The following is an 11713-nucleotide window of genomic DNA, read 5'->3' on the forward strand; positions in this document are numbered from 1 at the left end:
TAATTAGGCCTATTTATATAAATAGGCTTAGTTTGTTTACTTGAAATTTGATTTAAACTTGAGCTATTTTTATCAATATGTGATATTTCCAAATGTGTTTTATTATTTAAAAATAAATTATTCACACATATTTTTAATAGCCATTGATATGTGTATTGATCAGTATTTTACCATTTAAACGCACCTGATTTGGCCGCTTAGGGATTCTGAGAATATTGACGTTGAAAGGATGTTGCTCCTCAGTTAACCTCCCTACAACATCACATCACAGTCTTCTCAAAAAATACTGTCATTTGATGCAACAAACTTTTTTAAATGGGACATGAGTTACTTTTTATTGATCATAACTCGTAAGTGCTATTTTATTAAAAAATTGTATTCTTTTTTTTTGATAAAAAAAAATATATTTAAAATATAATTAAATATTAAATATGAATACTTCATTCAATAAATATTTAAATGTTATTCATCATGTTATGAAGAATCCATTCAAACCTAACATCCATTGGTTATATTAATTAGATTAAGTAACTTTTTTTTATTTGTCAAGCAATTTCAATACAAACGTATTGATTACTTCTTGGTGGTGTTTACATATAGATGTTATATTTAAAATCAAATGTATTAAAAAAAATTTGTTTGAATTGTGTTTTATATAGTTTGAAATAAATATATTTTTAATAAATGAAGTAAAATTATTAAAAAAAATTAACTAATTTGATAAAAGCAAACCTAGTTTAGATCAATCAACAAAATATTTATATCTTACATACTACAAAAGGTAATATTATAGTTATTTCCGTTTAATATTATCATTTAAAAATAAAATTATTTGAATAAAAATTAAACTAATAATTAATTTTTAATATTTATGGAACACAAAAAAAATTTTGAGAGCTTTAATTTTTTATACAAGTAACGTTTTGGTGAATTGAGTTCTAAATTAATAATGGTTGGCTTGAAAAAATAACTTATTTTATATTAATCGAGCTTTTGTTAGCTCACAAGGACCAAGCCTGCCCATTTACTAGAGTCTAAATTACACACCCAATGTTAATTATGTTTGCTTTATTTTATTATATCAGTTATTTTTATTTGTAATCAAAAGAAAATATTTTTATGCTTAAAAATGTAGATAAAATATTTATGATTTTAACCTTGAACACAAAACAAATATTATCTTAATATTTTTTTTAATTAGTTGACAATCAACTTCACATAAACTACGAATGAGCTAACCAGAATCAAAAAATTTCTCTAGAATCAAACTTAAAAGAAAAACTTATTTTATAAAGTCCTTATAATTTAATTAGATAAAAACTTATTTTATCTAATAAAAATTTTCATTGTTGAATGGCCCAGCCCAATTCCCCTGCAATTCTAAGCTAGCATTTTCAGCCCAATTTAACATAATCGGCCTAGCCCAACTCTTAAGCACTTTTTATTGATTGGGTTGCCAACTATATTAAGCACATTTATTCATCTAACTAGTAATAAGTAATGGGAAAAATTAATGTTAAGTTCTTTTAGTTTTCATCAATTTTGATTTAAGTTCCTATAGTTCATTTTATTTTATCAAGTCCTTATAATTTAATTAATTGAATATATTAGTTCTTGAAAGTTAAAATTATTAATGGATAATTAACTATTTCAAAACAAAAATTCTTTTAAAATTTATAGAAAAATTGATTTGATACTTTTAGTCAAAAAAAATTATTTAATAAAATTTTTAATTTTTTATTATTTTGTTCAAAAATTATGTGTATATAAAATTTTTTAGAAAAAATAATCTAATTATATAAATTTTGAGTAAAAAAATTTGTAATTAATTCTAGATTTATATAATATTTTAATAAAAATATAAAATTTTCAATTTAAATTTTTAAAATAAAAAATTCAAGAATTTTAATTTTGAGGGATTAATATATTTAATCAATCAAACTATAAGAGCTTGATTAAAATAAAATAAAATATAAGGATCTAATTTCAAATTGAAGGTAACTAAAATGACTTGTAGATTAATTCTTCCTGAGTAATGGGTAGGTGATTTTTTGATCCAAAAAAAAAAATGGGTAGGTGATTTTAAAACATTTTGTTTTCTCTTTTTCTCTCTTATTTCCTTAAAATTTTCTTGATTTTGGAAACTTAGAAGATATGTTAGTTGGTATTATGTTGAAAATATTTTTATTCATTTTGATAAAAATAGAAAATATAGGGGGAAAATTGTCATAAAAGACTACACCATCAAATTAATTGCTGAAAAGGAGTTGGGAGAGATTTGGGACTGAGGTCTTTTGTTGGCAATAATTTTTGAAAGCTAAATGGTAGAAATGCCCTTGCTAAAAAAGTAAAAGTTGAACAAGGTCCTTCACTGTCAATATTTTGCATTAGGTCCTTCGCTGTTAATATGTTATAAGGTCTTTCGTTGTAATAATTTCATGTCAACACTTAACACAATATCCTTTAGTGTTAATATGTCAATTTGGAATACTAGAAGCAAAGGTCTTCAATTATATGCACTATTCTTCTACTATATGCATTTGAAGTTCAATTATGTGTAAAAAAACTTTCATTTACTCAAATAACATCTTTTGATATTTTGAAATTTTTTAACTTAAATGAATGCCACATGTTGTTTTTCAAATATCACAAATATATATTTTAAAATTTTTTTCTTTCTTATAAAAACAATAAAGGATATTCTAAAAATAGAACTAATTATTCTAAAAACACATATGAATATTATAAAAATGCAAATGACTATTTTGAAAATCCATATGGATATTCTAAATACTAGAAGTAGGGGTCTTCTACTATATATAATTGAACTTTAATTATATGCAGTAAAACTTCTATTTATTTAAATAATAACTTTTGATATTATGAAAATTCTCAAGTTAAAAACATTTTGAAATACTAGAAATAAGGGCCTTCATTCATAAGCAATGATTCTTCCATTATATACATTCTAACTTTAATTATATGCAAGGAAACTTACATTTAATCAAATAATAACTTTTGATATTTTGAAAATTCTTAACTTATAAGCATTTGAAAATATTAGGAACAGGGATCTTTAGTCATATGTAACAATTTTTTCACTATATGCATTTAAATTTTAATTATATGCAAAAAAAATTCATTTATTCAAATAACAACTTCTGATATTTTAAAAATTCTTAACTTAAAAGCACTCTAAAATATTAGAAGCAGAGATCTTCAGTCATATGCAACAATTCTTCTACTATATGTATTTGGACTTCAATTATATATGCAAGAAAGCTTCCATTTACTTGAATAACAACTTTTCATATTTTAAAAATTCTTGACTTAAAAACATTCTAAAATACTAAAAGCAAGGGTTTTAAGTCACATGATGCAATTTTTCCATTATATGCACTTGAATTTTAATTATATGTAAGAAAACTTCTATTTATTTAAATAACATCTTTGATATTCTAAAATTTATTAACTTGGATGGACATCACATGTTATTATTTGAATATCACAAATGCGTATTCTATTTTTTTTTAATTTTTTCATGAAAACATTGAAGGATATTCTAAAAATGCAAATGATCATTTTAAAAATACATATGGATATTCTAAAAATATATATGAATATTCTGAAAACACATATGGTTATCCTAAAAATTTTATTATTTTTAAAAAGACATATAGATATTCTAAAAAATATACATCCTTAAAAGACTGAGCATGGAAAAATATTAAAGAGAAATACAAGCTATAAATTGATGAATAAGTTTATTAACACTAAATTAATACAAGCTTTTACACCTCATAAGAATTTTGTAGCAATTCAATTTATCAATCTCAACTCTCAAAACATCAAGCAAAACATAAATTACCATCTAATACAAGTTTTTACATCTCGTGGATGATTTTACATGTACAGTTCGTCCCTATAAGCTATTGCAATTACAAAGCAATGCATTATATTATATATTGTAGAAGTTTTCTTTTGTAACTTACTTTTGTCTAAAAGGCCTATGCTCAATTAACTTTTATGAATGAACTTCTCCTCAAAAAACTTGGAATGAACATCTTTCAAGATGTTCATGAAAGTGGTAGGATGTAGAGACTTTTCATTTAGATTTAACAAGTCTAATATATGTTTTATATATATATATATATATATATACACACAATTATATAGGAACTGCTTCAAAGGACCTTTAATTCTTTTACTTCCTTTGATCCATTTTCTTCCTCCAAAGTCTGCACAATGAAGAGATAAAAAAGGTGGCTAATATGCTTATGGTTGAGTTACTTTTTAATGAAATGGTCTTCACTTGGTTAGGTACAATGGTTCCTATTCTAGTAAAGTATTCTTCCATATTTTTAATAGGACCATGATATGCAATAAATCCACCTTTAGCTAGAAATACAACATTATCAAACATTTTAAACAAAGTATAGATGTATCACAATAAAATTAGCATACATATTATATTTTGGAAGAGCATATATATGTATATATGTTATTTGATTATCAAGAAATGACTGTTTCCTAGTAGGTCACAAGTGTAGGATACATGTATATAAGCCATGAAGTTCAGAAAAAGCCTTTAAGGGAAGAGAATGAGTGAATTTAATCACTTCACAATCAAATTAAATGGTTTAATAAAATATTTTTGCTTTTAAGATAGTTGTCAACAAAAATTCACAGCTTCCTATTCATACATGGAAAAGTTGAAGTTTGAACTTAACATAGCTATGCAAACAACTTTTAATCAATTTTCACATAATTCATGTTGATCAAATTTCACTAACATAAAGATAGTATATGAAAACATTGCATTTGAAGCATTTCAAGTCAAACTAGAAGAATACAATTAGTAAATCTTTTACCAGCTGAAAATATACCCTCAAAATCTTACTACTTTTCTAGACTTGATATTAGACATAAATATAGATGCAGTATATATATATACCTTCCTAGATAGTGCATTTTGAACAATGATAATGTCCTAATAATGATAGTCACAAGCTGTGAGACCCCTATATCCAAACTGAAAAAGGGAAAGGAGATGAAAGAATGCCTAAACCAATACGACATCATGAGAAGGTTCAATGATATGAAGAATATGCACTCTTGTAAAGATTGCAGAGTAGAAGCCATGAGTCTATGGCCAACGAAGATGATAAAGGATGATCAAGAGTAGAGAGAATTTTAGGGTTCAAAGAATTCAAAGTAAGTAGTACACGATTGAGATAAGAGTCAGAGAGAGGTAGGTAAAAGTCACCGGTCACCGCAAACCTCACCTTACTTGCCTTTGTTGCCATTGTTGTCGGAATTATGGTCGGCTAGAATAATATGCAAGAAATCACATGGGAAGGAAGTAAGAGAGGAGGGAGAGGGAGAAAATTTGGAAAGGGCAATTTAGTCATTTGTAACTCTTGTTTAATGCTAGCGAAGGACCTAACATCCCAAGTCTCTTTTAGCAAATGAAACATGGTTAAGTCTTTTTGGACAATTTTTCCAAAATATTATGGACAAAAATATTAATATTTTATGTTGCAAGAGTAGGATAGGTAGATTATGAATTTTCATGCAATGTCAGGAGGGGAGAGAGAGAGAGAGAGAGAGAGCAAGTGAGTAGGTAATGGATTAATTTTGAGTGAGGAAAGATTTGAGTTAGATACATCAATTTTATATTGAAATTTAGTCATTTGCAACTCTTGTTTAATGCTAATGAAGAACATAACATTCCAAGTCTCTTTTATCAAATGAAATCTGGTCAAGTCTTTTTAGATAATTTTCCCAAAGTATTATGGACAAAAAATATTAATATTTTATGTTGAAAAAGTAGGATAGGTAGATTATGAATTTTCACGCAAATGTCAATATATATATGGAGAGAGAGAGAGAGAGAGATGTATTAATTTTGAGTGAAGAAAGATTTGAGTTAGATACATCCATTTTATATTGAAATTTACCTTTTGTCCTAAAATATGCAGATTGTTTTTTTTTTTTTGGCACAAGGTAGAAGTGGAGCTCAATTTGAATTATGAAGTTGCAAACCATTAAATTATTTTTTATAAAAGATTAAATATTATAAATATTAAACAAGAACCTAATATACAATAAAAAAGTCATAAATTCAAAACACTAAAACACATTCATGGGAAAAAAAACTAAAAATAGAGAAGAGGTCTTCTTGTGTCATGCAAATATCCATAGTGTGAAAGACTGTTAGCAAGGGGTTGAGATCCATTAACACTGTATCAAAATGTTGTCAATTGAAATGTCTAGGCTTATGAATTTTGTCTTCCATGAGAGGATTCTAAGATTTCCATAAGAAAATTCTTAGTCCTTACAGTAAGAGTGAATCCATCAAAGAGCCAATCTCAAACTTAACATAAAGAAAGATGATGAATTAGTATAATTTTTTTTTTAAATAAGGCTATTCAAAGGTTGATGATTAAGACAAATAACCAATAAACATAAAACTTGTCTACCTGACTTAATCTTCTTCAACTAGATGAACCATTCCATGTTGCTATGAGAAGTAGCAGAATTGAACATAACAATGAACTAGGAATCCAAGGGGGAAGCCTTTGACCAATCACAAATGTGATCAAGCATGAAAAGTTGGCTATGAAAAACTCTCTGAAATTGAAAGGGATTGATTTTATGTTCATAATAAATCACATAATTCCTATAATTAAATTACTTAAATTAAATGGAATTCAGTCAAAAAAAAGTACACGCTTGTTCAGTCTTTTTTGTTTTTGGATCAGTTAAAGTCCCTAAATGTATGCAATCACGTATGCAAAAATTTACAACTTCATCATATACTTAAATGCACAAATTCAAGTCATGCTGAAGAAAATTAAGGTCATCACAGAAGTGTTAGGACTAATAGCTTGGATTATAGTTTATGATCAAATGTTTCACAGACATAAACCCACGGTGTGACATCAAAAGTTTACCTCACAAAATTATCATTGTCAACCAGCTGGACTAAAATAGTTTTGCTTGGTGATTTACTAGTTTAATAGGTCTGGTTGACCTAATTTTTAATATTATGATATAATCTCCATGTTATTTTATTATATTTTTTGTGTGATTTTTATGCATTGTTTATGCATTTTTCGTGCAGTTTCTATGTAATTTTTGTAAAAGTTCAATTTTATTAATAAGTTATTATTTTGTTTTTGAACCAAACAAGAAGCTTCACCCATTTTCCCTTCCCTCCATTGAATATTAGCTATACAAGGGGAGAGAAGCAACCCTCACATCACCTCACCTCTTCTCCCCTCCCAATTATTATAATCTTCATTTCAGGCATCATTTATATAAAAGTTTCTTTCCCGCCAATTTCTCTTTCAAGCTGAGCTGATGAAGAAGACTAAGGTCATCAGAGATAAAATTAGGACTGACAGCTTTGATTATAGTTGTGTTATCTTAAGAAGAGATCAAATGTTTTAGAGACATAAATCCACATTGTGACATCAAAATTTTGCCAGACGAAATCCTTATTGTAAACCAGCTGGAAAAGTGGCTTTCCTTAATGATTTGCTAGTTTAATAAGTTGGGCTGACTCAATTTTCAATACTATGATATAATTTGCATATTATCCCATTATAATTTTTGTGTAATTTCCATGCATTGTTTTTTGTATTTTTCACGCGACTTTCCCTTCACTCTTCGTTTAATTTTTTTATATATATTCAATTTTATTAACAAGTTATTATTTTATTTTTGAACTAAATAAGGAGCTCCGATCCCTTTCCCTTCTCCTTCCCTCCATTTAATTTTTCTGGTTGACTTTTTTTTCTTTTTTTTTGGGAAGAAATTGAAGAACTCGGAATGAGGCGTGAGCCTCTCCAGAAGCACTCCGAAAACAGCTTGAATAGCAGCTCCACCCACCAGTTCTGCAGCCATGGTCTCTTGAGCGAACAAGATATGAACTGTGAGGTTTGCGAGTGATATCGAGTTTGGTAATGTGGAAGAAGAAACATATTTAAAGTTAATGCGTGTGGGACTTGAAACTGTTTGTCCGTGTTGGTCATTTTGAAATTGGTCAAGGGTGCCATAGCAAGTTATTAAGAAAAGGATCAGAACGCAATTTCTGAATGTTTTGCCCCTCTACCGACGAGTCAACACTCAACCGCCTGTCCGAGAGAAACTGGGAAAGTGATGAGAATAATTAAAAAAAAAAAAGAAATTTCCATGAATCATTGAGGGCATGTTTGGATAAGGACCAAAACCAAGGTCTTATAAAAATTTATCCAAATACTCTCATTTTGCAAAACTTAATTTAACTTGTGAAACTTCATTTTAAAGAAGATGAAATTTTTTTTATTTGCAAAACTCTATTTAATTTTTTTATATTATTTATTTGCACATTTAGAATTAATTCTCAAAAATTATTCAAACATCTTCAATTCATTAAAATCAATTTTTATAATTTTATCCAAACATCATGTTCTAATAATTAGTTTTTCTCAATTAAAATATAAACACACCTGAGCCATTAGAAGGTAAAAGACAAGAGCTTAAAAAAAAAAAAAGGTTAAAGACGAGAAACATGAAATCAATCAATGATTTGGTTGTGGGGTCTATTTTAATTAGATGGGAAAACTGCTCGTCATTCACACGTACCTTTTGTGCTTGAAAAAAAAATAATCACATACGTAAATTACTAATATAGATGATAGTTTAAGTTTTAGAAATTACTAAAGTTAAAGAAATATTTTTAGGTGTTATCTTTAAGATTAATATGTAATTTAAACATGAGACGATTTGAACATTAAACTTATATTTGATATTTTTTAAATTTTAAATAATTAAATTTGAAATAATTTCACTCAACCATTAAATTAAAACAAATATTGATATTTTTAAAAAATGAAGCTTAATGTATAATTTTTTTTTACTCTCCCTCTCTCTCCTACCTTCCTTTAAGAAAAATTACATACTGGACCCTTAATAGATGTTTGTTTTAATATAATGATAGGTAAAATTATTACAAGTTTAAATTTTTAGAATTTAAAATATATTAAATGTGAATTTAGAGTTCAAACTAAATATATATAATCTAGGGTTTAAATTGTGCATTAATATAGTATAAACATGTCATTTGACTGAGTCAATAACTCTTTTGTCTTGTATACAAACACAAGTTTACTGACACGTAGGCTTAATTGGGCAAATTGGCTTTTCAAAAATATTTTCAGATTTTACATGCATGTTGATGCAACTATACTATTTTTTTTTTCCAAGCAAGTTATTTCAAGTATACTATAATACGTAGGAGCTAGTTGATTTCGTATAATTTTTTTTGAGGAAAATTAATACGATGGACAATAATTAATTTTTAATACTTAGAAAATACATAGCTAATATAATAATTAAGTACTAATACTCACAAGTCTTTCTCTAATTTTCAATTTTGTTAACCAAGCCAATTTAATTAAAATTAATTACATAAGAAATATTTAACTAATTAAGTTGTTCGTACACGGGAGATAAAAATAAAAGTAAATGAGTAAATTACTTTTTAAATTTTAGATCTAATAACACCATAGATCCTGAATTTTTTATCATGTAAAATGTTCCTTCAACTTTTAAAAATGGTGCCTACACCATTAATAAACGTTAGAAAAAATTAATCATTTAATTTTGCATGTAATTATTTTTAAATTTGAATTTTAAAATTTATATAATAAAACTTTTAGAACAAGTAGAATGAAAAAAAAATGACAAACTGACCAAAAAACTTGACAAAATGGTTAAAAGCTGTAGAAAGCATTTTTTTTAATGAAGAAAAAGATCGAACTTTGTCATAAATTAATTAAATAACATATTATTTAATTTTGATAAAATAATAAAAAAGCATTAAATTTGTTTTAAGAAAAGAGGACAGTACTTCTAAATTTATTAATAGCCCTCACTTATCCTGAAGAAATATGATAGTTATGTGAATTAAATATTACTAAAGATTTATAGGTTAAATAGTAATTTGGCTTTTAAATTATAAGTTTAGAAGTGTCTAAAATTTTAAATTTATTTTTTAATCAATTAATAATTAAAATTAACATTTATTAATAATACGTAAATGTTATTTTACACTATTTTTAAAAGTTAATTTAAAAAATATTATATAAAAAAATAAGTTTGGGGTTTCAAATGCTTTTGAACTTATAATTTAAGGCTTAAATTAATCTTTAACCAAGATTTATGCAGATAATGGAAAAAGACTTTGTAAGATCTAGCTTTCTAAATGCCAAGACAACGCAACCCAAAAAATGAGTATAACAGTGAAAGTCTTACCAATACAAAGTGAAACGGACAAGACAATAACAGCAGAACATGAAAAAAAAAAAAAAAAAGACATCCTAAATACTCGCCCAGTCAATTCTGATGGTTTTTGACTTTTTGTAGGCCGAATACTTGAGGTGCAATTATTTTCCTCACTCAAATATCCTAATTACTCTTAATGAGTGAAAATGCCTCAAGTATAAACCACATTGACTTGTGTAATTAAACAGCCATCATGTTGTAGATAATTAAACTTTTCTTGTTATTTATGAACCTTCTATAGTTAATTTTTTTTATTAACTTATAAATTTTCTCCTCAAGTACAAGTGTGAACTTACATAAACTCTTTTGAATAAACATAATTATTGTAAATAACTAGACTTTTTTTTTATTTATGGGTTTTTTGTTGTTAATTTTATTAGTTAACTCATACATTTTCTCAAATATAAACTCACATGGACTTCAATGAATAAATGAACTTCTTCTTATAAATAATTTAATTTTTCCTGTCATTTATTGACATTTTATTATAATTTTATTAGTTAACTTGTATATTTTTTTCAAGTACAAGTATAAATTGACATGAACTATTATGAATAAACAGATCTATTGTTATAAATAATTGAACTTTTTTTTGTTATTTACAAACCTTTTGTTTTTAATTTTCTTTGAGCTCAACTATTCTCATTTGAAGAGTAATTAAGTCTTTTCACCTTTAAAATAATTGCACTTGAAGCCTTCAGGTCTGAAGAGAAATATCATAATCCATTAGGCCTAAGGAGAAATTGTGTTCCTTGAATGGACCTTATATGCTACTCTCTCTCTCGCTCTCTCTCTCTCTCTCTATATATATATATATATATATATAATGGAAATAAAGACTTATCTTTTTTTTTTTGTCATGATGCACCCTTCGAAAATTTGATCATCGCCTCAACTTTTTGTCTGTGACTGTGACTGAACCTAAAGTGTCAAGGAACATATTTTAGCAAGGAATTAATGTTTGTAACCACCTCAATTTTACAGAGACATATTTTGTGTGCGTGTGTGTGTCAGAGAGAGAGAGAGAGAGATTACCCAAATTGTTGTATCATTCATGTCTGGGTCTTCAAGGATAAAGCCTACATTCATGTGAGATTGAGATTATGGGTCTGGCTTATGCTCCAGAGGTCCTGCAAAAAATGTGAGACAGCTATAAGTTTGAGAGTTACTGACAATAGTAGTATAATTCAATACGAATTTTTTAATTATATATATGCCAATCAATAATAGTTCCATGGAAGGTAATTAAACTGTTTAAGTGTTCCTTGAATGGACCTTATATGCTACTCTCTCTCTCTCTCTCTCTCTCTCTCTATATATATATATATATATATATAATGGAAATAAAGACTTATCCTTTTTTGTCATGATGCACCCTTCG

Source organism: Prosopis cineraria, unplaced genomic scaffold (assembly GCF_029017545.1).
Source record: "Prosopis cineraria cultivar Desert tree isolate PC_DT_omini unplaced genomic scaffold, ASM2901754v1 PC11, whole genome shotgun sequence".
Classification (NCBI taxonomy): domain Eukaryota; kingdom Viridiplantae; phylum Streptophyta; class Magnoliopsida; order Fabales; family Fabaceae; genus Prosopis; species Prosopis cineraria.